Genomic DNA, 25,441 nt, shown 5'->3' with positions numbered 1-25,441 from the left:
AGTTGCTCTGTATCTCTGAAACATGTCATCCTGTCCTTCCAAACCACCAACTTCAATATTTTTTCCTCTTCAAAGTCTTGACAGTCCTTTCGCTCATGGTCTGGACTATCACACCACATGCAACGGTAAGCATGATCATTTCTAGAAGAATTCATAGGAGTAGAAGAGGTTGGGGTAGATATTGGAGCTAGGTTGAGTGGTTGTTGTTCTCTTCTGGTCATCTTAATTTGAAGATCTTTCAAGTTCTTTGAAATTTCTTCCACCATGTCTTCAACAGTCGGTTTGGCAGATGGTCTAACAACCACACCATGAATAGGCATAGAAGTAGGCATAGACATAGGATGAGAAGTAGGAGGATAAGTGGAAGGAGCAATAGGATAAGTAGGAGAAGTCGAAGTAGGAGAATACATTGCTAGAGGTGATTGCATGCCATTCTGCAAGTGAGCCTTCCATCTCCTCCTCTTTCTTAGTGTAGAAATTGCATCAACAGCATCTTGTCAATCAATCTTCAATCCCGTAGGCTATGTATAATCTTCAAGAAGCTCTCCCAACTCGTCTTGAAGTACAAGATCAGCCACTTGCAAGAATAACTCCACTTTCTTCGAGTTTAGAACTCTTCCCACTAATGCATCCAACTGGTTATATCGCTCTTCAGACTCCCGCAACAACTCAGAAGCAACAAGTCCTTTGTTGGGACGATAGATCCACTCTCTTAATGTTTTCCACGTAGCAATACCATAATCCTCCAAAAAATATTCCTCTTTGAGCACTTTTTTGAAAACATTCCAGTTAGGGTCTTGCACAAACAAATCCGTCACTCTAACCCGCAAAACGGGCATGACAAGCTATAGGAAATAATAGCTCCAATTGGACGGAACTATGAAGAAGCACATCTAGATTTCAAAGGATTTAAGATAGACTGAAACATTCTAGACATCAAATAATTTACGCCCACTAGCCATAGCCTCGATCACCTTGGTTGCACCATGCGTATGCTCTTGTTCTTGATGTAGCATTCGTTGTTGATTCAATTGTTGCTGATGTAACCTCTGTTGCTACTACATCGATAACTGCATTTGTTGATTCTGCATCATAATGGATGAAAAAAGAGTTTGTAATAAATTCTTCATCTCATCGGTCAAAAAGGAAGAAGCAATCTATGAAGTGGGTGGAGTATTCGAAGAGTCTCCCATCTCGACGATTCAGAAGTGACGCTTTCACATCAGGTGCACCAGGTGTCACATGGAATAATACACACAGGGTTCTTGAATGTTGCTCGTCACAGGAATGCTTCGTGAGATGGAAGTAGGAAGTTCCAAACAAGCTTACAAAATTCCAATTTTCAATCAAGAAGAAACAAGATCAAGATGGATGTGAAAGTAGGCTTATTGTTTAAAGGTATGGTTGAGGTACATGTTTCCAAAGACTCATGGTCAAGGAAAAGAATTGTGGAGATGTCCCTCATAGCTTATAAGGAGTGAAAAAACATAATTGGAATCTCCCTTGAGAAGTAGTTAAAGAGATCGTTGACTCTTCTCTTGATTGCTTGTGGCTTAATACAATGAGAAAATCATTGATGGTAGATCAAGACTCATTTCTAAGTAGGAACTCATAAGCAAGACCTCTCAACTTTTGGTAAAGTGACATATATCCCTCATGCATGTAGAACTTTTGTGTTGGCCTTATTTTGTTCTCCAAAACAATCAAACACAAGGAAAAGATTCCATACTCCCATGGTGTGTCATTTGGTCCAAATTTGGTAGTGACACTACACACAAAAAGCATCATTTTTCCCTCTCTCTATGTGATGCCTAGTTACAAGCAAAGATACTCTGAGTCTTCTCTATCTTGTGGAAAAGACGTGAGTATACATTGTTGGTAGTTGAGTCTTAATTAACCGAAAAGAATTTCTCAATCCAATCATACAACAATCCATAAGTGCATTGATTGTTACAAAGAACTATTTCGCCTTACAATTCGCCAAATATCCTCTTTACTCGCCAAGTTAGATTCCGGAAGGTCTAGTCTTTAAACTTTCACAAAGACACCATAATAACTTGAAGAAGTTCATCCCTATCTTGGTGTGTCATAGAAGTCCCTACTTGTTGAATAATTGCAACTCTCTGATTCTCCTTAGACTCGTTGCATGGTATATAATATAAGCCATCATCATGCTGAAGGGTAATAGTATTGCTAGGATAGGGTTGATCGAGAGATTTCTGACAAGGCTTCTAATCACTGTATATGACAATTCAATCCAGAATCGTGCAGCCAAATAATGATTAGAAGTAAACAAAAGGGGTAGTATACTGACGATCAACTAGCAATCCAGCGTCTCTTCGATCAGCCGCTCATCGTTTAAGGTGGTTGTCTTCATCTAGTAAAAAATAAGCTCCTACTAAGATCTCCAACTTGCTGCTGATGAGATTGATCACTTTCTTGAGCATTCTTGCTATAATGAAGTTACCATATATTGCAATCAAAGGGATTAGTTGTTTTTTATAAAAGTTGAAGATTTAGTAGTTGCACATTATCTTCCTTTTGGAACATCGGCATCAGTTTGATTGTCATCCCTTCTATCTCTCTCTAGCTAACAATAAATCTCTGCAAACATAGGCAAGGTCTTCTTCTTGGAGCATGGGGAGGCCACTGGATGGAGACGCTGGCACATAAGCGGTAGTCACCTCCTTTTCTTCTATTGCTCTCTTTGTTGTCGGCTTCTCCTCACCATGTGCTTTTTCAACGTCCTCTTTATGCTTTTATAACTATCTCCACATCTAATTATCACGTAGCTTTACTATTTCAGCTTTTTTAAAGCTCTTGCATTTTTATCATGCTTTCTCAGATATCACTTGTCTAACATCGTTGAGTATGTCAGACATGCCGCATCAATTTGACCAGCAATGCAAATCTCTTGGCAAGCTTTTTCCCGTTTGTTTATTCTTTGGTTGAAGTAGCTTTCAACCTTATCAACCTCTTTATATTAAACCGTACTTGTTTCCAACCAAGCTATTAGCTTGTTTTTAAGATAAGCTAACAAACAAGATTGTTATACTAAGGGTTGACATGTTTAGTCAGGTTTTAGGTTTCTTTGCAAGACACTTTTTGTAGGCCAATCATTTTGTTTTCAAAGCACGTTCAACATATTAGTGTTTGTCCTAAGATCATCCATGGGTATTAAACACCTTTCCTTTACATGAAGTGCAACAGCAAGATTGTAGTGGAAATTCAGACCAGTCTCTCTCTTCATATCTCAATCAATACCAAGAGAGGCCTTTGTCCAAGGTATGTATAATCCCAATAATTTTTTGTCAAAATTGAATATATCTTTTTACAATGTGGCAAGTTGTTTACATGTTATCGATGCTCACATTGTCACTTTGGCTAAAACCAATCTCCTTTCAAGATATCTTGTATCTGTAAGCAGGATGTGTAATAGGTAGAGGAACAATGGTCACAGCATAGCAAGTCTCCACCATCTTCACAAAGAATGCAAGTGTTAGATATAGCAATACTCCACTTAAATATCCATGATATGAGTGGATAACTTTTAGCTTCCATAGTCTACTAAATATTGATCCAATTTTGCTTATGAAGAGATATAACATCTGCACTAGCAACATCCGATTTACAATCTTTTTGTCAAGTCTTCAAGTCTTCAAAAATAAAAACCTTCATGTGAACCTATTTTCCATGCATTGTGCCCTATCAAGAACATGCTTTGGAAAAGAACTTCGTGCTCAATCACTCATGCAGTTTGCAAATTAGAATCCATGCTATGCAATCAATCGAGCAATGCTTCCACACAATTTTTTTTGAATGCATTGAAGAAATTGTGCCTAGCTTGACTACATGTGCTCATGCATCATACAAATGCAAATAGAGAGACACACGCAACATTTAAAAAAATCCCTAATGACACTGACTAATGTGTTCAAATTCTTGGTGGCAGAAAACTCCACCCTTAGATTTTCAGTGGTGGATGCACAATGTCACGACACTGCTCCATGGATTCTTTGCAATCTAGCCAGTTGGACTCATCATCCTTCTCTTCCTCACACATGGCAATTCATTTAGACTCACGGCTCACAAGTTCTTCAACATAATCTAGCCCCTCATGGCCCATCACCTCACCATAATACATGGCCTACTTTAAACTCACTGGCTCTACGAGTTCTTCGCAATATGGCCACTTGGCCTCATCAACTTTCTCTCTCTCACATGTGGCCACTTGTTTAGACTCATGGCGCATGAGTTCTTTAGTTGTTGTCCACTTGGCCTCATCATCCAACTCAATACATATTGCATGTTCATTAAGACTCATGACCTCATGAGTTTCAACCATCTCAACCTCACACACAACCATTCATTTAGACTCATGGCTCACGAGTTCTTCGCATGTTGGCCACTTGGCCTCACCATTCACCTCAACACAAATGGCTCGTTAATTTAGAGTTGTGGCTCCACATGTTTCTTCCTATTTCTCATCAAATTTGGCCATTGTTTTATCCTTTCGACTCTAGGAGTCTTCCACTCTATAGATCTCAACACATTTGGCCATTTGTTTAGACTCCAGCTCATGAGTTCTTCAATGGTTGGCCCCATGGCCTCATCCTCTTCCTCTATAGTCACATAAAACTCATCATCTGATTCAATTTTTATATCATTCACAAAAAGGGTCTCTAGCCCCCCACATAGTTTTCTCTCCTCAAACCAAGTTTTCACCTCATCAAACCATACAAGCCTTGCCCTCTCTTTAGCACATGGTGGTTCAAATTTTCATGGATTCTTTATACTTCCCCTAGGTGTAGGAGTATCTAGACTTGTCTTGATTTCTTTATACTTCCTCCAAGTACATGATTCTTCAACCTTGCTACCACATATGTCCTCAATCTACTCATCACTCAATTCATATCCTTCATGTTATAAGAATCATCTACTTAGAACTTTTCTCCTTTTACCTTTTCACCCTTTGCGCACACCTCAAGAATCACTCCATCTAGAAATGGATCCAACCCACAAGTTATCTTCACTTCTGCATACTCTTTAGTGAGTACTCCATCAAACATGACACTTGGTGCTTGCAGGTCACCTCTATGCACTCTAGAGACTCTGTGGTAACGGTTTCATTTATAGTCACCTGCATAGTCATGAGTTCTTCAAAATGCCCCTCATCATTTGGCCCATTGGCCCATAATTTCTCTACTTGACATAACATGTCGTCATGATCATCATCATAATATGGCCCATAGGCCTCTTCATTTTTTCCTTGATGCCAATCATCATCATCAGCTTCATAACGTGGTTCAAAAGATTGTCTATAGTCGGCATGGAACTAATCTTCATCTCTACCTTTCCATGTCACTTCTCCATATTGGCCATCTTGATCCTCAATCACATCATCTTCAACATAGGCCTCTTTGAGTTTTTCAAAATGATCATGGTATGGCTCATCTACCACCCACTCTTCTATTTCGGTCCATTGACTTACCCCATCCCATGCATTTCTTTGTCTTCGACTACATCACCAAATCAGCCTAGATCTTCATCAGGCATATCCCTTTCTATTTGCTTTTCCTCAAACCACATCTTCACTTCTCAAAAATTTCCTTTTTGCATTCCAATCTATCTGCTCACTCAACCAAGTCTCATCTATAAATGTATTCAGTTCACCAGTCCCTAAATCCTCATCTTCAAACTTGCCCATGGTATCTACTGGCTTGTCAATGTCCTCCTATTTGCTTTCTCAATATCTAAGTCGTATTCTCAATGTAGTCATTAGTTGTCATAGCATATTCCATTGTTCTCTACTCAATTGCCCACTTAACATCATCATTTCGGCCATAGCCAACTAGTTTTCCATTGTAACATAGACATTTTTACCTCTATCCACTCAACTCTCACTGCTTTTATTATCTGTCTCACTTTCAATTTTAGATTCTTGCATTTTAGTGCATGGCTTTGCCTCACATGCTTGGGGTATCTCAACTTTCTCCTTTTCATTTCGCATACCCCCTTGTGCTACAACCTCATAATATTCTTCGTTCATCCTCACAATTATGCCATGTAGTCAAAAGTTTTCTTTTTGATGCATATAAATTATTAATTTTGTGCTTCCCAACATCATTTTTGCCTTTCTCCTTTTCTTTGGGCTTACTATTCATTTTTCTTAAAGCTTTCTTATTTTTACTAGTTTTACTCGTTTCTAGCCTCTTTCCATCTCTAAACATCACAATTGCACGTCTCCATTGAGTTTAGTGAGGAAGGAGGGATTGTACCTGCCTTACATCCTCTCTCTTAGTTATACTTTGATTATCATAAGTACCAATAAGTTGATTTTTATGGCATGCTACATCAATGAAGCCTTAGTTTATACATTATATTTTGATGGAGCTTCTTGAGGACCTGCTAAGCATGTGAGTGTTAGGGTTGTCATAAAAGATCACCATTGGCAAGTGGCTTGGAAAATGGGAGTGTATCTAGGCACTAATTTTACTAATAACACATCGGAATACAAGGCTTTGCTTTTGGGCTAAATATGCAATGGTATTGGCCAATTATTGATGAAAGGTGACTCATAGTTATTAATGATCAACCAATTGAATGGTGCCTATAGTATGAGAAAGCCCATTCTAAGGGTGTGCCATCGTGTAGCCTTGGACATCCTTGAGATATTTGAGGCACAATGGAATTTTTTTGTACACTCCTTGGCTAATTAAGCCTTTGTTGAAGATATCTTTCCCAAATGTGGTCTATGGGGATTGCTTGTTGAAATGTCCTATTTTGGTGATGGTTAGTGTGGGTTATGGGTCAAGCAGCAATTGACCATCTTCCTCTTATTTCATATATGCATCGGATCATTCAATAGCATATTCGTTAGACTCCCCTTGCTATTTATGCAAGGGGCTTAGCTAATAATTTTATGCATTTAGTGGAGAGCCTAAGTAGCTTGCTCCCTTGGTCTAGTTTTGTGCTTCATTAGGGTTTATGTGGGGACCAAAGGTTTGCTTTCAACCATAAGCTGTTGAATGGTGTGTTATGGTTGGTTTTGTTAGGCCAAGAGGCCAATTGCTTTGGATATAATGTTCTATTTCGTTACGCTAAGAGGGTTATGTGTCTATTTTTTGGAGGTGCATTTAATGGGTCTTTTTTTTTGTGCTACACTAGATAGGTTTAAAGGAGCACTAGGAGGGAGCTAATTGCTACATGAAAGCATCTTACACCTAGTCCAGGTGATATTTTTCCTTTCCATGTTATTTTTCCTTAAGAAAAATGTGCTGTGTGTATTTTGGGGAATTCTTCTTTCTTTTGAAGGGGCCTAATAGTCGAGGGATGAAGTCCCAAGAATAGGTTAGATATGTCTAAAGGAGATTTGAGAAGTTATACGCCTCTTGCAAAGATATTATTAGGTATGTAAAGAGTTGTTTCAGAGGGTAGTCCCAATGACTCTATCCTCCTATCCTACTAGTAGGAAGCTAGTTCTAGGAATCCTTGTTAGTTGTGAAGGTGGCTACAAAAGCTTGATAAATAAAAGAGAAAAATGATGAATATATTTGAAATATATATAATACAAAGTTGTGTAAAAAGGGGTTCTAACCCTTGAAATAAAAAAATCAAACAAAAGAAAATTTTCAAAGAGTTTATGTTCATCACCTTGCAAAGACTTTGTAGGTTATTGGGGACAAGAGATGCGGGGCCAATGCCTTCTCTTCTTGGGGGTGGCATTTTCCCAAAAACAAAATGAGGATGGTTGGAGAAAAAATAAAAGTGAGTGGGAACAAAAAGGGAAATTTTAGTGCCTCATGAGAGCTTGGTAGGTTCTTAAGTACCGAGACTGGACGATGCCCTATTCTCCTTCGATCACAATAGACTTAGGTCCCTCCTTTTTACACATCTGAATAGAAAATAATGAAGAATAAATCATGCAAAAACATGAGAGAAATATGAATTTATATGAGACAAACTATAGGAGTACTCACCTAGTAGTAGGAGTTTCTAGTCCAATTATCCTAGGTCTAGTAGACAAGTCACACCACCACTTAGGATGATTTCTTTAATACTTATTTTAGTTGGTATGTGTTGGAGTAGTTGGTTTGCAACTGTTGATCTCTTTGTTCAATTACACTTGACCTATCCATCCTGGAATTCATTCCCTAATTGTTTTAGGGGGCACAATGAGACCTTAGTACTCTTTATGGTTTATGCTTGTGTAAATCAGTCCGTGGGTTTGATGAGTTGAGTCACCCTATCCCATGGTCGCTAGTGAGATATGATATTAAGACATAATTTAAAGTGCACAAGTATCCTGAGAAGCGTAAAAGTGACATTCTTGGTAAAAAATGTTACAATCATGAATCAAGGAGTTGGGGTTTTTCTAGGTGCATTTTGACGCCAAGAATCCAACGCAAGTGTCCATTTGTCAATCAAAGTCCATTTGACCCCCCATTTAATTGTTGAAAGGTTTTGGTGTTATAAAGTAGTTACTTAATTCAAAAGTTGGAAAGAAAGTGACAAAGGATAGAGTAATAGTTTTCCATGCCATGAAGCTACCCCCCATCCAATAATCAGATCATGAGTTCAAGGATGTTTGCCTTTGCTAGGACCGAAACCACTTTCGAGTAGTGCAAACATGAGAGGGTCAAATCGGTTGGAGATTTGTGACTGGCGGAATCATGCCTCTTGTTGCTACTGTTGGGATGAGATGTTGTATTTCTTTGCTCCGAATTGCTCCAAACAGTAAGAGATTTGATGCACTCTACAAAAAGTTTAGATTTCAATATTTCTTTCTCCTCTTTCTCCCTCACCATAATTACTATTCATATGGGTTGAGAGGATAAGGGGGGAACGGATGCATTTCATTATGAGATGCAAGGAATGGAACAAGAAAGTGAAAAGGCGAGCATTAATGGATGTGTGATGGCATCAATGAGCATGCGAGGTTCCCTTTGCTGTAGGATAGTAGGTTGATCTTTGGGGAGAGGTTATGTAAGGTTGAAATATTCATGGATTATATAGGGTATCATAAGAGGATTTTGTCATGTTTATTCTTTATATTGGAGTTGGCACATCTTGAGACCAATAATCCCTGATGGCACATCTTGAGTCCAACAATCCTTGAGGTGTAAGAGAGCAGTAGGAGCCACACCAATAAGTTTGAGTCACTCTATTTGTGTGTATGATGAGGTGTTACTCATGTACATGTATGGGATACTCCTTTTGATAAGAGTCAAGATGGGTTGTACATTGGACTATAGTTTGAAACTCATGTCTACAAATGTATTTGATAGATAGGTTGCTTCACATTATCTAGACGCTCCTAGCCACAAGTCCATGGGGGTTTTTTGGAGAGTATAGAAGCTCGAGTAGAGTGTTAGAGCTATTGTTGGGCTTGTTTTAGATTCGGAGATAGATGAAGATTGGGTTGGTAGCATGTTTGAGAAAATATCTACTAGTGGATTCATGTTTTTCCTTGGTAGTATAGTAGTTACATGAAGTAGCAAAAATCAATCTATAGTTTCTTTATCGAGTATATAGGCTAAGTATAGAGGTGCTACTATGGCAACATGTGAGGTGGTATGGCTAAAAAAAGTTATTGGGTGATTTGGATGTGCTAGCACTTATTGCTCATTGTGGCAACACGAGCAATGACAGTTAGCTAGGAACCTAGTATTCTATGCTAGAAAAAAACACATTAAGGTGCACTACCACTTTATAAGAGAAAAGGTACTTCCAAGAGAGATTGACTTGGTATATGTCAACACACAAAATCATATAGTTGATATTTTCACAAAGGCATTGGGTGCAAAGAAGCTTCGAAAGTTTCAAAACTTACTTGGAGTTGCAAAGATACAATTGAGCTTGAGGAGGAGTATTGAAATGGCAAGCTCAACATATGGAAATATTGACAATGGACCTCCTCTCAAGACCTAAAATGGGCCTAATACTAACTATGGGACTCTAGTTGGGCCTCCTAATCTCATCAAATCACCCTCATGGCCTTGTAGCTAGAGCATCGGATGGTTATTCAATACTCTAAATAAATAACATGTTTGTAAGTATCGATTCCAACAAAGAGAGTATCAAAAGACACGGGTGATCAACACCTCAATGTATATATATAATGATCTCTCCACAATAGAATTTTGTACATATATAAAGAGCTCTCCTATACCTTAGGGTTTAGCCCTAGGATGCTCTCAATCTCTTACTTTCATGCTCACTCTTTGATAATGAAAGTAGCAAGGCAAGTACACAAATTTTACATACACATGAATAGATTACTCTATTCATTCTTATCCGTTTTGTACATGATTTTTAGGGTTAGGATTCTTCCATCTTTATTAGACATTGATCCCAATTTAGGGCCTCAAGTCCTCTCATCTCTCATTGCATGCTTTTACTATGGTGAGAATGAACTAGAATTCTATGTAAATTTTCCAGGGATCCTATGCTATCATTATAACTTACATGGGATCATGTTTGGCTTACAAAGTTACATGATAAATCAATTCAAACGTTGCAATCATTTGGAAATTTGAATATGCATGTGCTTTATACATATTATATTGTGGCTAATAATCCAAAGACTATTTTTAAAAAATTAGGCTCTAATTCCTTGTATGTGCTTGCAAGTTGCATATATGTTGTATGCTTCTTACTTCTTGTGGTTAACATTATCCCCCTCCTAGAGGAGTGTCAGCCCCATGGCCCTATCTAAGTCATAGGTGGCATGCTTCAACTCGCACCAAAGATGTGAATGCAAGGGACCATTGTGTATATCCTTGTAGGAGTTTCTCAAATTGTTGATGGCATATAAGCTTTTGGTTGTAAGGTAAGTTTTATTGAATGGTGGTAGATATCCTAGCTCTTGCAAGTGGTGGGATTCTTTTGGCATTCTCTCTTGATGGATAAGACTTGAAGTATTGGGACGGAAAATCTTAGAGAACAGCTGATTGTGTATTCATCACTAGAATCTTTAGTACCTACAATTGAAAAATCTTTCATGTAGTATCACCGTAAGGGTCCGTGCTAGTATTCTTATTCTGCACATGACATATTGTGTTGGTTTGGAAGATAAGTCATGTGCTTAGAGTTTAGCAATAAAAACCCATTTGTATGCCTCTTTATATGGAGTTGTAAGGAAAGAGACATGTAACCAGTCCTAAATCCCATATGCACAATGAGGCAAAATGCTACTATCCAACTATTATAAAGCATTGTACTTGACTATCACTTTCACTGAGTTGATGCTATATATCATGATGATTTCTTCTTTCGATTAGTTTCATTGTCATTGTCACTCTCTTACACCAGATTTTGTTTATGAGTCCAAGCTTCCATCTTGGAACGTAATTCACTTTTGTAACAGTCAGTCCACTATCTACGTCATCATGAGTCTTGTATTTTAGCTCCTTCCATGCTCTAGATCTGTCTTTCTAACATGGTATCAGAGCTCAGGTGAGCATGACTTAGCTATTCTCTCTACTCCTCTAGCCTTTCTCCATCTCTAATCATCTTGGTCCTAGCTCATGATCTCATTTCTTCATTTGAATCTTACACTTCCTGCTTGGTAGCCATAGCCAATAGGAGAAGCAACACTTGGAGTCTTCATAACTCTCTCTACATGCCATCTCTCAACTCAATTTCTTATGTAGATTTCTCTACAGTCTAGGGCACTTCATCTCATCACAAAAATTGACCCAATTGATACACCAAGCAGCCCGCATTGCATGATTTTGTCTTCACTATATCATATCTACGCATGTTTATTGTCATACAAACCTAATCTTTTTCCCCACTAGAGAGTTCTTCAAATGATGTACTACATCTCCTGCTACAAGAAAAAATTATATCTACAAAAAACCTTAAATAGAGACTCCATTGCCAAGTACTCGTCAATCCCTTTTCCACTTCATTTTCTCACTGGTTCTAGCACACTGAAGGTTTTGTCACTCAAATATGAAGTTTCTAGCAAGTCAAACCTCAAGAAGAAGATTTGGAGCAACCCACCTAAATTCAAGAAGTCCACATGAAGATCAAGAAGACCACCTAAAATCAGACAACATCAAGCTTGAAATCAAGCTAGTATCTTTTGATAATATTTTTCTTGTGTCTCTTGAAACATTGAAGTATAACTCTTTTTACTAGATATTTTCACTTATTTGAAGTTGATTTCTACCATAAGAATGACCAAAATCAAGTCTTTTATGAGGATGCTTCTCATGAAGAGGGACATAATCATTGTTGCGCACTTCAAATTCATGGAAGATTTGTTTGACATCCTTGCACAAAGAAATGTAGCTTCCCATACTAAAGTGCAATCAATGATCCAAATCAAGACATTCCTCTTGCCTCAAAGATAATGATATCTTTGCTTGAGGGAGACATGAAGACTAATGCAAGAAAAGCAGTGGACAAGAAGAAAAATAATAAGAAGAAGAAGACCTACATCAAGATGAAAGAGGAAAATAAGATTTGTTATGCTCATAATGACATATCTAAAAATGTTGAAAACCACAAGGGCCTATGGGTCCTTGACCCAAATTTTTACGAGAATTTTTTATTATATGTACTTGTCTCTAATGCTCCTTTTGTAAGCCATGAAAAACTCCTCATGTAACCTATGCATAACAACCTCTACACACGTAGTGAGGCCTTGTAACAGCCCCTACATGATGTTTTTGGTACCCACACTTAGCCTTTTCTACGATAGCCTTTGGATGATTACCATGTTTATGGCATACCCACACTTAGTAAGGTTCTACTCATGACAACCTTTGTACACTTAGTGCATTTTCATGGCTATGATTGACGAGGGGTGTTGAGAGTTTTTTAATCACACACCTTTTAATGCCTCTTTGTATGGAGTTGTAAGGCAAGAGACATGTAACCAATCCTGAATCCCATATGGACAGTGCAACAGAATGCTACTATCCAATACTATAAAGCATTGTACTTGACTATCACTTTTAGTGAGTTGAATACAATATATCATGATGTTTTCTTCTTTCAATTAGTTTCATTGCCATTCTCACTCTCTTGCACAAGATTGTGTTTATGAGTCCAAGCTTCCATCTTGGAACCTGATTCACTTGTGTAACAGTCAGTCCATTGTCTATATCATCATGAGCCTTGTATTCATCTTCCAACCTCCATCGCTCCTACAATGCTCTAGATCCATCTTTCTAACATCACGAACTCCAAGTCAACATGAAGTATTGTCCCACAATTGAGGATCCAAACTATGCATAGGTTATGGTGCAAATATTATGTGAGTACATGTGAATACTTAGGTATTACTTAGTTAGACATTTTGGTTCCTCATAGCTAAGTTGTTGATGAAGAGATGGAAAAAGAATTATGGCTAGCCAAAATTGTACTTGAAAAAGAATTATGGCTCGCCAAAATTGTACTTGAAAGAGATTTTAAAGATATCATTATTTGTTGGATAAGATGCATTGTAGTTGAATGGCCTAAGGATAAGCATCTCCAGTAGTTGTAGCTACTTAAAGAGAATGGCCTCTTCTTCCAATGCTTTTTTGCCTTGCTTTGTTAGGGGCATTCATGTGGTATAATACAAGTGACCCAAGGTGACAAGAAATTGATGCTCCCTACATATGATTTGCCCTTGGTGTGCCCTGAGTAAATGTGGGGGGAATGGGCAAAAGGGCTAAGGGATTAGGAATGGATCCAATCGAGACCGAGGCCACTAGGTGTACCTATTTTGAGGACCCCTAGGTGCAATCCAATGATGATGCATGCATTTGTTTATTTTTTTCTATTTTCTCACTCTTCTTTTGAATAATATAATCAATGCTATACAATAAGGATTTTGGTCTTGCAAAAGGGATAACTGATTATTTAGGGCTTGAAAAGCTAAAAATGATTACTCTTTGAGAAAGTAGATTCATTAGAACTGTAAACCTTGATTTGAAGCTACAAAGATTTTTTTGTTGATGTGAAGAGAGAGGGTTAAAATTCTTGAGTAGCCATTTCTCTTCATGCTAGAATGATAGAGAGCTTGAGATAGCATATGATATTTATTTGATGAAATTGGCTTCTTAATACTAGCTTTCCTTCTTGCATCCCTTGGATTTTTTTGAGAATCCTATGAGTCCATAGCTTTAATCTTGCTTATGTCATTTAGGTCTTCCATAGCTCATTGACTAGCTATTTCTTTGTCATATCATTCGCCATCTATTTGTCTACATTCACTTGATAAAACTTGAGAGCATATGTAGTAGAGTTCAACATGAACTTAGAGAAAAAGTTAAAATTTAGTATATAAGAGACACAGATGTGAATGAGCTGGACCTTGGTACGCCAAATGATTCACGACCAATTAAATTAGGATCCATGCTCAGTGTGGAAGAACAAGAGGACTATGTATCCCTGATTCAGGAGTTCCTTGATATTTTCGCGTGGAGTTATGATGAGCTTAGAGAAATTCTTCCTAGCCTGGTTGTTCATACCATTCCTCTAAAGGAAGGTAGTCATCCTGTGCGTTAGAAAGTAAGGCGTATGCCTTTTGAACTAAGGGATGGGTTGTTCGAGGAGTTACAAAAATTGTGATAAGGTGGTTTAATCTTCCCTATTCAGCACATTGAATGGTGTTCACCTATCATTATCAGGAAGAAGAAAAATAATCAAATCCGACTTTGCATAGACTTTAGAGAGCTGAATAAGCAAAGAGTTAAGGACTACTACCCATTGCCCTTTATTGACCAAATTTTGGATCAACTAGCGGGTAGGGAAATATATTGGTTTATGGATTGTTTTGCAGGTTATAACCAGATGGAAATTGCAGAAGAAGACAAGCTTAAAATGACATTTATTACTATCTTCGATACCTTTGTGTACCATGTGATGGCATTTGGTTTATGTAATGCACCTGTTTTATGGCAACGAACAAAAGACAAGACCTTTGGTGACATCTTCCCAAAGGAGTTGAAGGTATTTATCGATGACCTGGGGACAGCCACCATAAGAGAAATACAATTAATTATTTTGCAGAAGTGCTTTGAGTGTTGCAAAAAACTTTGCATAGCTCTTGACCCACGAAAGTGTGTATTTGGGGTGCTTATGGGCTATTGTTAGGTCATGTGGTTAGTTCAGTTTCAGTAGGGATCGCAACTGACCCTGAAAAGATCAAGGTCATAGTTGCCATGAGTCTGTTGCACACTCCGAAAGAAGTGCATAGCTTTTTTTCATTAGTAGTGTATTATCAAAGGTTCATAAATGCCCTGGGAAAAAGAAGGTTACCCTTAACGAATGTGTTGTCCTTTAGCTGTCTATTTGAATGGAGTGACCCTTCTAATGTATCTTTTAATGATGTGAAATAAGAGCTAGTAAAAGCACTAGTTTTAAAAGCACCTAAAAGGGGCGACATATTCTATATATTTTTAGTAGCCACCATGCATAGTATCAGGTGCTACTTATCCCAAATTTGGCAAGAAAATTTGTATCATCCGATCGCTTTTGCTATTCTGAAATTAGGCATATCAGGAATCAACTATACCTACATGGAGAAGTTGTGCCTTGCAATGGTATTTGCAACTTAAAAATTCAAACACTACATCCTCTATGAGAAGGTAGTTTTTTATATGAATGTCGATTGTTGATGAACAAGTTACATCCTTCCAATCATTTAGCAAAGTGGTTAATCACTTTGTAGGAATTTGATTATGAGATTAGAAGTAAGCCACCGAAACTGTAAGGTATTGTTGAATGCCTTGTGGATTTTGGGGTGTTGAAAGAGACTTTAGTTGAAGGCAGCGATATCAAGGAAATGCTTAAAATTGATATGGTGTCTACCCCATCTTGATATGCTGCTATTACACATTACCTATCAATAGGAGAGGTTGGAGCCAATCTATCAAAATCAGAAAAGAGAAAAATTAGACAGTAGGCATTGAAAGTTTCTTTGATCGCAGGAACACTATATCAGTAGGGGGTTGATGATAGCTATCGCCAATATGTGATGCCTGATGAGGCTCCATTCATTTTGGAAGAGTGCCATGACTCCACTTGTGGAGGGAATTTTGCTAGACGAATGATGGCCCAAAAAGCTTTAAGAGCCAGATATTAGTGGCCATCCATATTCCAAGATGCATTTGAGTATGGTAAGAGATGTGATACTTGTCAACAACATAAAAGTCGTGAGAATAGGAAGTGACCACTTACTCCAATTATAGCTATAATTTCATTTGAAAAAGTGGGGCATCAACTTTGAGGATCCTATTACTCTATCGTCCACCACTACGAAAAAGCAATATATTATCGTGGCAACTGACTACTTTACAAAGTGGTCAGAAGCAAGAGCGATGAGGAGGGACAACGCAAAAGAGACTGCAACTTTCCTACTAGAGTAGATTACATGCCAATTTGGTCCGCCAAAAGAATTAGTATCGGACCATGGAACCCATTTCCTAAACAATGTGGTTAAAATCTTGACTAAGACGTCGAAAATTAAGCACAAGAAGACGACTCCTTATAACCCATAGAAAAATGGACAAGTTGAAAGTACTAACACGCACCTTGTGGGTATTCTATCAAAAATATTGTTTGAGAATAAATGTGACTCGGATAAAAAACTGTATGTGGCACTATGGGTATATAACATGGCGTTTAAACAAGCCACTGGGCCACACCCTGTGTACAAGCTAGTCTATGGAGAGGATCATGTTTTGCCCTTAGAGATTGAGTTGCCTACCATAAGATTCACCATCAATCATTATTTGGGTGACGAGGATGCCCTCTTCGAGCGATTTATGACTCTGGCCCATTTGCATGAGCTCAAATTGAAGTCTGTTGCACCACGAAGTGGTTAAGAGCTGGAAGTAGTTGCATGATTTAAAAGCAAAGAAATATACCTTTAACAAGGGGCAGTTAGTTCTTTATTACAATGCATGGAGAGAACTGTTTCCAAGAAAACTTGAGCCCAAATGGGACGGTCCCTATGAGATTGTAAGAATAGGGAAGAATAAATACATGACATTACTGATGACTGATCTTGAGGGAGTGGAATTTAAAAATAAGGTTAATCTTAATAAGATTAAACCTTATTATCTCTAAATGACCTAACAAAATAAATGCATGCGGGTCAATATTGGGCTTGTCAAGAACCTACAAGAGATGAAAGAGGTTGATGGGGTAGCTGATTCCTTATTTGGAGCACCCATACTTGGAGTAGAGATATCATCAGAGGAAGCTTATCTGGTGGAGTAAAGGATATAAAATGATTGAGCAAGAGGATAGATTATTTTTCTGGGACATTAAAGTCTTTTTTCATCACTGCTTATTAATTTCGACAAGCATCCTTGTTATATTTAATGAAAAAGTTGGGACGGAGCCTTCAGTACATCCTCTAAATATGCTAAATATTAACTATCATAATTATGAGTAGAGGAGTTGATGATGGTTGGCCGTGTGAACCCATTGTGGACATACACAACATACTTTGATGGAGCGTCCAGGGGTCCCAACAAGAAAGGGAGTATAGGGGTAGTTATTAAAGACCCACGACATAGAGTCATAATGAAATTGGTTGTTTTTCTTGGGGTTAGATTTACCAATAACATGGTGGAATACAAAGCTTTAATCATGGGATTAAATATTACTAAGAAAGGCAGTATCTATCAGTTTTGCTAGTAAAGGGAGATTCCCAGTAAGTATTGAACCAACTAAATGGGACATACACAGTTCGGAATCCTATTTTCTCTATGTATTATTGCACTACTATGACCCTTCTCGATGAGTTTGAGAGAGTGTCTCTTTAGCTAGTTCCACGTTATTGGAATCAATTTGTGGATTCATTAGCAAACTTTGCTTATGAAGACCTTTTCTTCAACTGTGGTCCTGGTTTGGATATCTCTATTGATGATGAGATAGAACCCAATCGATTATGGGGGATTTTATCAGAACATGCCGTATATGGCACGTGATGGTTAGTATGGGTCATGCAAAGAGTGGCCGATAGTTATTTTCCTTTGTTATCTTGGACCCATAGGTTGGTTAGATGATATGTTATGCGTACACCTCTTGCTATTTATGTAGGAGGTATGGGTCACAATTTGATGCATTTAGTTTAGGGTATGAGCTCTATTTCCTCCTTGGGAGCATCTTGTTGTAAAGTAATAAGAGTTTACCAAGGGAGACTTATACAAGTTGTTTTGTTTGATACCCTTGGGCGCCCAAGAGGGCCAATTTTTGTTGGGTTTAAATGTCGTATTTCTTTAGGCCATGAGGGCTAGTTTTGTTAAGAGTGAATGTGTTATATCTTTAGGCCAAGAGGGCCATATGTCTATTTGGTGCAAGTATGTTTAATAGTTTTCTATTTTAGTGATTGCACCATACAAGTTGATGAAGTCACTTGAGGGAGAATTTGATGTGGAGGAGCTTCTTGTGGCCATTCCAGGTGGTTCCTTAAGCCAATAATGATATGTGTATATGTAGGGGTTACTTTCTTTTCATCTGTTGGGGACCAGTAATCAAGTCATAAAGTCCCATGTTTAGGTTAGCTATGTCAGTGGGAGGTTTGAGGAGTTGTTGCCTCCTGCAAAGGCATTGTCAGGCAGTGAAAGACTTGTTTTAGAAGGCAATCCTAGTGACCCTGTTCTCTTGACCTGCTAGGTGTCCATTGTAGGAGTTTCTATTAGTTGTGAGGCAATTAGAAAAATTTGCTAGAATGAATATATGTAAAGAAGTAAAATCCTGAATAGTTGAAGAATAAAAATATACAAAGGTGTGTAAAAAGGGGTTCTAACCCCTCTAAAAATAGGGGAAAAAAAGAGAAAGAAAAATCCTTGAGCAGTTTTGCATCGCCTTGTGAAGGCCTGGTAGGTTCCTGGGGACAAGACAAGATTCGGGGTTGATGCCTTGTCTTCCTATGGGTGGCAGCTAGCTAGAAAAATCAAAATAAGAGCAGGTTGGAGCAAAAATAAAAGTGAGCATCAGAAAAGGATGAAGTGTCACCTTGCGAGGGCTTGTTCTTGGGTACCAAGTCAGGACCTAACACCGATGCCATGTTCTCCTTGTCACTATGCTCAGCTCCCTCCTTTTTACGCGCCCGAGTATGGAAAAATAAAGGCCTAAAAGAAAAAATGTGCTAAAAGAAAATGTTTATTGATCAGGCTACAAGATTCCTTGCCTAGGAGGAGCTCATGGTTGAGTTGTCCTTAGTAGGTAGGTAGTTTAGACCACCACTTCGGATGACCTCTCTGATAGTTCAGCTTGGCCATGTTCGCACAATTGGTTTAGTGACTAGCTTTGGCCATATTCATTGATTTCATGCCTTGGTTTTGTCAATGGGTTGGGTGAGAGTTGTGATGTATTTCATTGTGTCTCTATTTTGTATTAACTTGATGCTCTTTGTGGTTATGTTTGTGCATATTTGTTTGTGGGATTCGACAGGTTGAGTTGCCCTATCCCCCGTGGTCGCCAATGAGCGGTGGATTTTTTCCCTAGAAAAGTGATCAAAATTTGTCAAAATTTTTGAATTTCAAGAGAAATTTGAATCCCATTGAAGGTAGCTGGTGCGCAGATCGGTCGTAGTATGCTCACGTAGTGAATCCCGGAAGGTCCCCAAGAACAATGAACTCTACCTTTTTGCACAAAAAAAATGTAAAAAGCATGAACAACAAGAACAAGAGACCAATTGGGTTCAATCTCCCCCCACGCCTTGTGTGAGCGCTTCACAAAGCATGTATTTTATGTATATTTCCATCTTCATGCTCAATAAAAGCCCAATTTACAAAAATATGACAAGCTTTTAGCTTTTGAGTTTGCTTTTACAAAAATAAGAAGTAAAGCTAATGGACGGTGCCCATAGAGTCTAGCACGCCCAACATAATGTCCCAAATAGAAATAACATATCCATGCGCATAGGCGCATACAAAATAATAATCAATAATCGATGCCTCAATAGACATAACAAAATATAGGCATGGCGCCTATCAAAATATAATCCATAGGTCGAATACTCGCTAAACTCCAATGCTTTCCTCCGCCACTGCTGCTATCTCTACACATCAACTGAATCATTCACAATCGTTAGTAAAATAATACAATTAAACCAACAAAAGTGAATACCTAGCAGTCTTGAGCTACATAAATAAATCAACTGGTTAGAAATAAATCCTAACCTTAATTTATTACGAGTGCGCACTCTAAACTTATAAACGTTTATTAATTTAATATGTATTTTGTGGAATCACCCATGTACACACTAAATTAATGAAACGCCCGAAAAGGACAGGCGCCCCCATCAACTTCTCGCACAAAGAATCCACTTTGTGTATGAGCCCCGGTCATCTAAGTTTACGGAATCCACCGTGGAATATGCCTCCTGGTATCATACCCCCAGGGTGGGATAGCAATTGACCTCAATTGCTATTAGCTCAATGTGGAGCTAACAGAGTGGGGAAAGCATTTAAGTCTCTAGCGTGCATCCATTGTGCTTCCTCTACAGGATGGTTCTTAAATTTAACTAGATATCTAGAATACCTTCGGCCAGTTCTAGTGGTCATAAAGTCAGTATCTATGATAGCTTCTGGTTCAAGTATTTCAGTTTCTTCCTCTAATAAAGGTGGGTTTTCATAAATAGGGTGGACAGGTAATTGGCCTCTAAATGGTTTCAATAAACTAATATGAAATGTATTGTGAATTTTCCAATGAGATGGTAATTTTAACTTGAATGCATTATCATTAATTTTATGAATGATTCTAAATGGTCCATAAAATCTGGGAGCTAGTTTGACAACTAGATGTCTATCTACACTTTGCAGTCTACGTTTTTCTATTCTCAGCCAAACATAATCATAAACTTTGAAATTCATGGCTTGTCTTTTCTTATTGGCTTGTTTGGTATATGATTGCTGGGCTTTAGCAATCATATCCTTAACTTCATCAAAAATACTGTTATGCATACTAGCAATATCATCAGCACTCTGAATTCTATTAGACAAAGATGCAACAGGTGTAGATAATCTATATCCATAAATTACTTCAAACGGTGCTTTCTTTGTAGATGTGTGCGGTGTATTGTTATATGCAAACTGTAATAAATGCAAATGAGTGTCCCATGTCTGAGGTTTAGAGATAGTATATGCACGTAAAAGATCTAGAATGGTGTTGTTTGTGGCTTCTATTTGTCCATTAGTTTCTGGATGAAATGCAGATGAGAAATCAATCTTTGTGCCTGGATTAGCAAACAGGGTAATCCAAAAATTGTTACAAAATCTAGAATCATGATCTAAAATAATCACTTTTGGCAATCCATGGTTAGTAAAAACAGTTTTCAAAAATAATTGTGCTGCTTGTGATGCTGTTAAATTTTTCTTACATGGAATGAAATATGCTTGCTTACTAAATCTATCTACAACTGTCCAAATCATATCATGGTTAGATTTAGTATTTGGTAAACCAGTAATGAAATCCATAGAAATTTGTTCCCAAGGTTTAGATGGAATAGACAAAGGCATGAGTAATCCATGCTGTTTACCATGATGTCTCTTAACTCTTTGACAAATCAAACATTCAGAAACGAAATTAGATACATCTGCATCCATATGCGGCCAATAAAAATCTTTAGTTAACATATGTAATGTAGATATGATACCTCTATGACCTTGATATGGGGGACAATGAATTTCATTCAAAACAAAAGATCAGAATGGAATAGTAACACACAGTCTCTTTTCATAAAACATAAATCCATTATTATATGACAATGAATCAACAGGAATGAAATTATTTTGAACTAATTTATTCCAATCAGAATGAAAAGTAATATCCTGGTGATATGTATCTTTCATAGCAATCAAAGAATGAAAAGATGTGACAGAAATATTATGAATTGCAGGTCTTCTACTCAATGCATCAGCAACTACATTTTCTTTTCCATGTTGGTATTGAATGATAGGATGAAAACTTTGAATAAAGGAAGCCCATTTGATATGACGGTCAGAAATTTGGGGTTGGCTAAGTCAATGTCTAATACTTTGCTGATCGGTCTTTATCATAAATTCTGAACCCATTAAGTAGTGTTTCCACTGTCTTAATGCTTGTACAACTGCTAATAATTCTTTGTCATATGTGGAATATTTCAGCTCAGAGGGTTTCAGCTTACAACTAGAATATGCTATTGGATGATTGTCTTGCATTAGTACGGCTTCTATTCCTGATCCGCTAGCATCAGTCACAACTAGAAAAAATAGTCTATTAAAGTCAGGCAATTGTAAAATAGGGGCATTGGTTAATGCATGTTTCAGTAAGTCAAAGGATTTCTGTTGATTTTCGGTCCATTGATAAACAATTCCTTTCTTGAGAAGTTTGGTTAATGGTAAAGCAAGTAATGAAAAATTACGTACAAACTTCCTATAGAAACTAGCAAGACCAAGGAATGAGCATAACTCATGTACGTTTTTAGGAACAGGCCAATTCAATATTGCATCAATTTTCTTAGGATCAACTTTAATTCCTTCAGATGATACAATATGACCTAAATACTCAATTTCTGTCTTAAAGAATTCACTCTTTTCAGGATTTGCAAACAATTGATTTTCTTTCAATAACTGAAAAACCAATGACAAATGCTCATAATGCTCTTTCTCATTTTGACTAGACACCAAAATATCATCAAAGAAAACAATCACACAGTACTGATATTTCAAGAAAGATACGGTTCATCATTCTACTAAAGGTAGCAAGTGCATTAGTCAATCCGAATGGCATAACTAAGAATTCATAATGGCCAAACTGTGTTCTAAATGCAGTCTTGAATATGTCAGATCTATCTAGCCTCACCTGATGATAACCAGACTTAAGGTCAATTTTACTAAATATAGAAGATCCTTGCAGTTTGTCCATAAAGTCATCAACTCTAGGTATAGGATACCTATTCTTTACAGTGATCTTATTTAAAGCTCGGTAATCAATACACATATGATAGGTATTATTCTTTTTCTTGACTAAGAGTGCAAGTGCACCGAATGGAGAACTGCTAGGTCGAATTAAACCTCTATTTAGTAATTCTTCAACTTGACTCTAGATTTCTTTTTGCTCTATCTGGTTGAGCCTATAGGGTGCTTTGCAAGGTGGTTGTGTGCCAAGGATCAAATCGATCTTATGGTCTTCTGGACGTGAAGGAGGTAAACCTGGTGGTAGGTCTTCTGCAAAACAGTCCTTAAAATATGCAAGAAATTCCTTATGCCTAGGGTGCATATGATTTTCCTTTTCTTGCAATTCATTCACCCAAATGAGATATGATTTACTACTCTTGCGTAGTGCACGTTTTGCTTGAGTATGCGAAAGCAGTGGAAAAACATTAGATGCATGCATACCATATAATGTAATAGATTTTCCTTGAAAATTAATATTCATAGTGTGTGTGGAATAATCTATATTTGGATTATGCTGGTGTCGCCAAGGCATTCCTAAAATAATGTCACTCGACTGTAGTGGAACAACTAAGAAATTTCTTCTTTCAATGTATGAACCAATTTGAATCTCTAAATCTTGCACTTCCTGTGTACCATTATACCTAGTGCCTAAAAATGCAGCTTTTATGCGATAATGCGTAGGTACAGTCTGTAATTTCAATTCTTTTACCAATTTTGCTGAAATAAAATCATGAGTACTACCGTCATCATGCAAAATAGTCTATGATGCCACGAGGCATATTCCACGGTGGATTCCGTGAGGTTTTACGGTGGATTCCGTAAACTTAGATGACCGGGGCTCATACACAAAGTGGATTCTTTGTGCGAGAAGTTGATGGGGACGCCTGTCCTTTTCGCGTGTTTCATTAAATTAGTGTGTACATGGGTGATTCCATAGCGGGTGATTCCACAAAATACATATTAAATTAATAAACGTTTATGAGTTTAGAGTGCGCACTCGTAATAAATTAAGGTTAGGATTTATTTCTAACCAGTTGATTTATTTATGTAGCTGAAGACTGCTAGGTATTCACTTTTTTCGGTTTAATTGTATTATTTTACTAACGATTGAGAATGCTTCAGTTGATGTGTAGAGATAGCAGCAGTGGCGGAGGAAAGCATTGGAGTTTAGCGAGTATTCGACCTATGGATTATATTTTGATAGGCACCACGCCTATATTTTGTTATGTCTATTGAGGCATCGATTATTGATTATTATTTTGTATGCGCCTATGCGCACGGATATGTTATTTCTATTTGGGACATTATGTTGGGCGTGCCAGACTCTATGGGCACCGTCCATTAGCTTTATTTCCTATTTTTGTAAAAGCAAACTCAAAAGCTAAAAGCTTGTCATATTTTTGTAAATTGGGCTATTATTGAGCATGAATATGGAAATATACATAAAATACATGCTTTGTGAAGCGCTCACACAAGGCATGGGGGGAGATTGAACCCAATTGGTCTCTTGTTCTTGTCGTTCATGCTTTTTACATTGTTTTTTGTGCAAAAAGATAGAGTTCATTGTTCTTGGGGACCTTCTGGGATTCACTACGTGAGCATACTGCGACCGATCTGTGCACCAGTGGTATCAGAGCGGAGCTGAGATCAAGAGCTTCCAATCGCTACCCATCTCGTGCGAAGGCGGAGCTCTTGGAACGATCAGGCTCTACAGTCAATCTCGTCGTGAATCGTCGATACATGTAGACTTCTGGCGATCAAGAACCCCTGTTTCTACTATCATTTCGCGAAGGACCAGGCTGTACAGGAGTCCCCATCAACTTCTCGCACAAAGAATCCACTTTGTGTACGAGCCCCGGTCATCTAAGTTTACGGAATCCACCGTAAAACCTCACGGAATCCACCGTGGAATATGCCTCCTGGCATTAGTAGCAGAGGCAGTTGTGCCAATTTTAAGCGGCAAGCAAAAGATGGGTTTCAAAGCACTTTAAAGACACCAAACAATGGTTGCGAAATTTTCATAAATTTTCCAGGTGTCATATTGGACTTTTGGAAGTGGCCGACAATTGGGGACTTTGAGTCAAGCACGTGGAAAATTTTGGAAGTTAAATTGGAGGTAAGGAAGTTGAAGTGCAGGAGGCCAGACTTGTCAAAGACAAAGAGAGTCAAAATTAAAATGGCTTGGGCATGGACTTGTTAGGGGGCCCTTTAAAGGGCCTTAGGAAAACAATGATTTGTGAGGGTTGGGGGGGTGGGGAGGAGAGGGGGAGTTTCAAAACAATGACATGCAATACGTACTGCCACCCCCTCCATTCCTTGGCAATGTGTAGTGGGCTAAAAGCAACCCCCTAAGTACATGCTGCCTCCTCCATTCCTTCGCAACGTGTGGTGGGCTAAAAGCAACCCCCTAAGTAAATCATACTAATAAATACTAGCATTGTTTCACTCTCCAATGCATGGCCTCGTGCAAGTGATGACTACCCAGTTGCTAAGATCCAAATCTAGTATTTCTCTCTCCTCTCTCTCTCTCTCTCTCTCTCTCT

The sequence above is a fragment of the Lygodium microphyllum genome, chromosome 9 (assembly GCF_053477565.2).
Source record: "Lygodium microphyllum isolate KBCC chromosome 9, Lygodium_microphyllum_v1.1.10, whole genome shotgun sequence".
NCBI classification, from domain to species: Eukaryota; Viridiplantae; Streptophyta; class Polypodiopsida; order Schizaeales; family Lygodiaceae; genus Lygodium; species Lygodium microphyllum.
Note: the sequence above shows the minus strand (reverse complement) of the source record.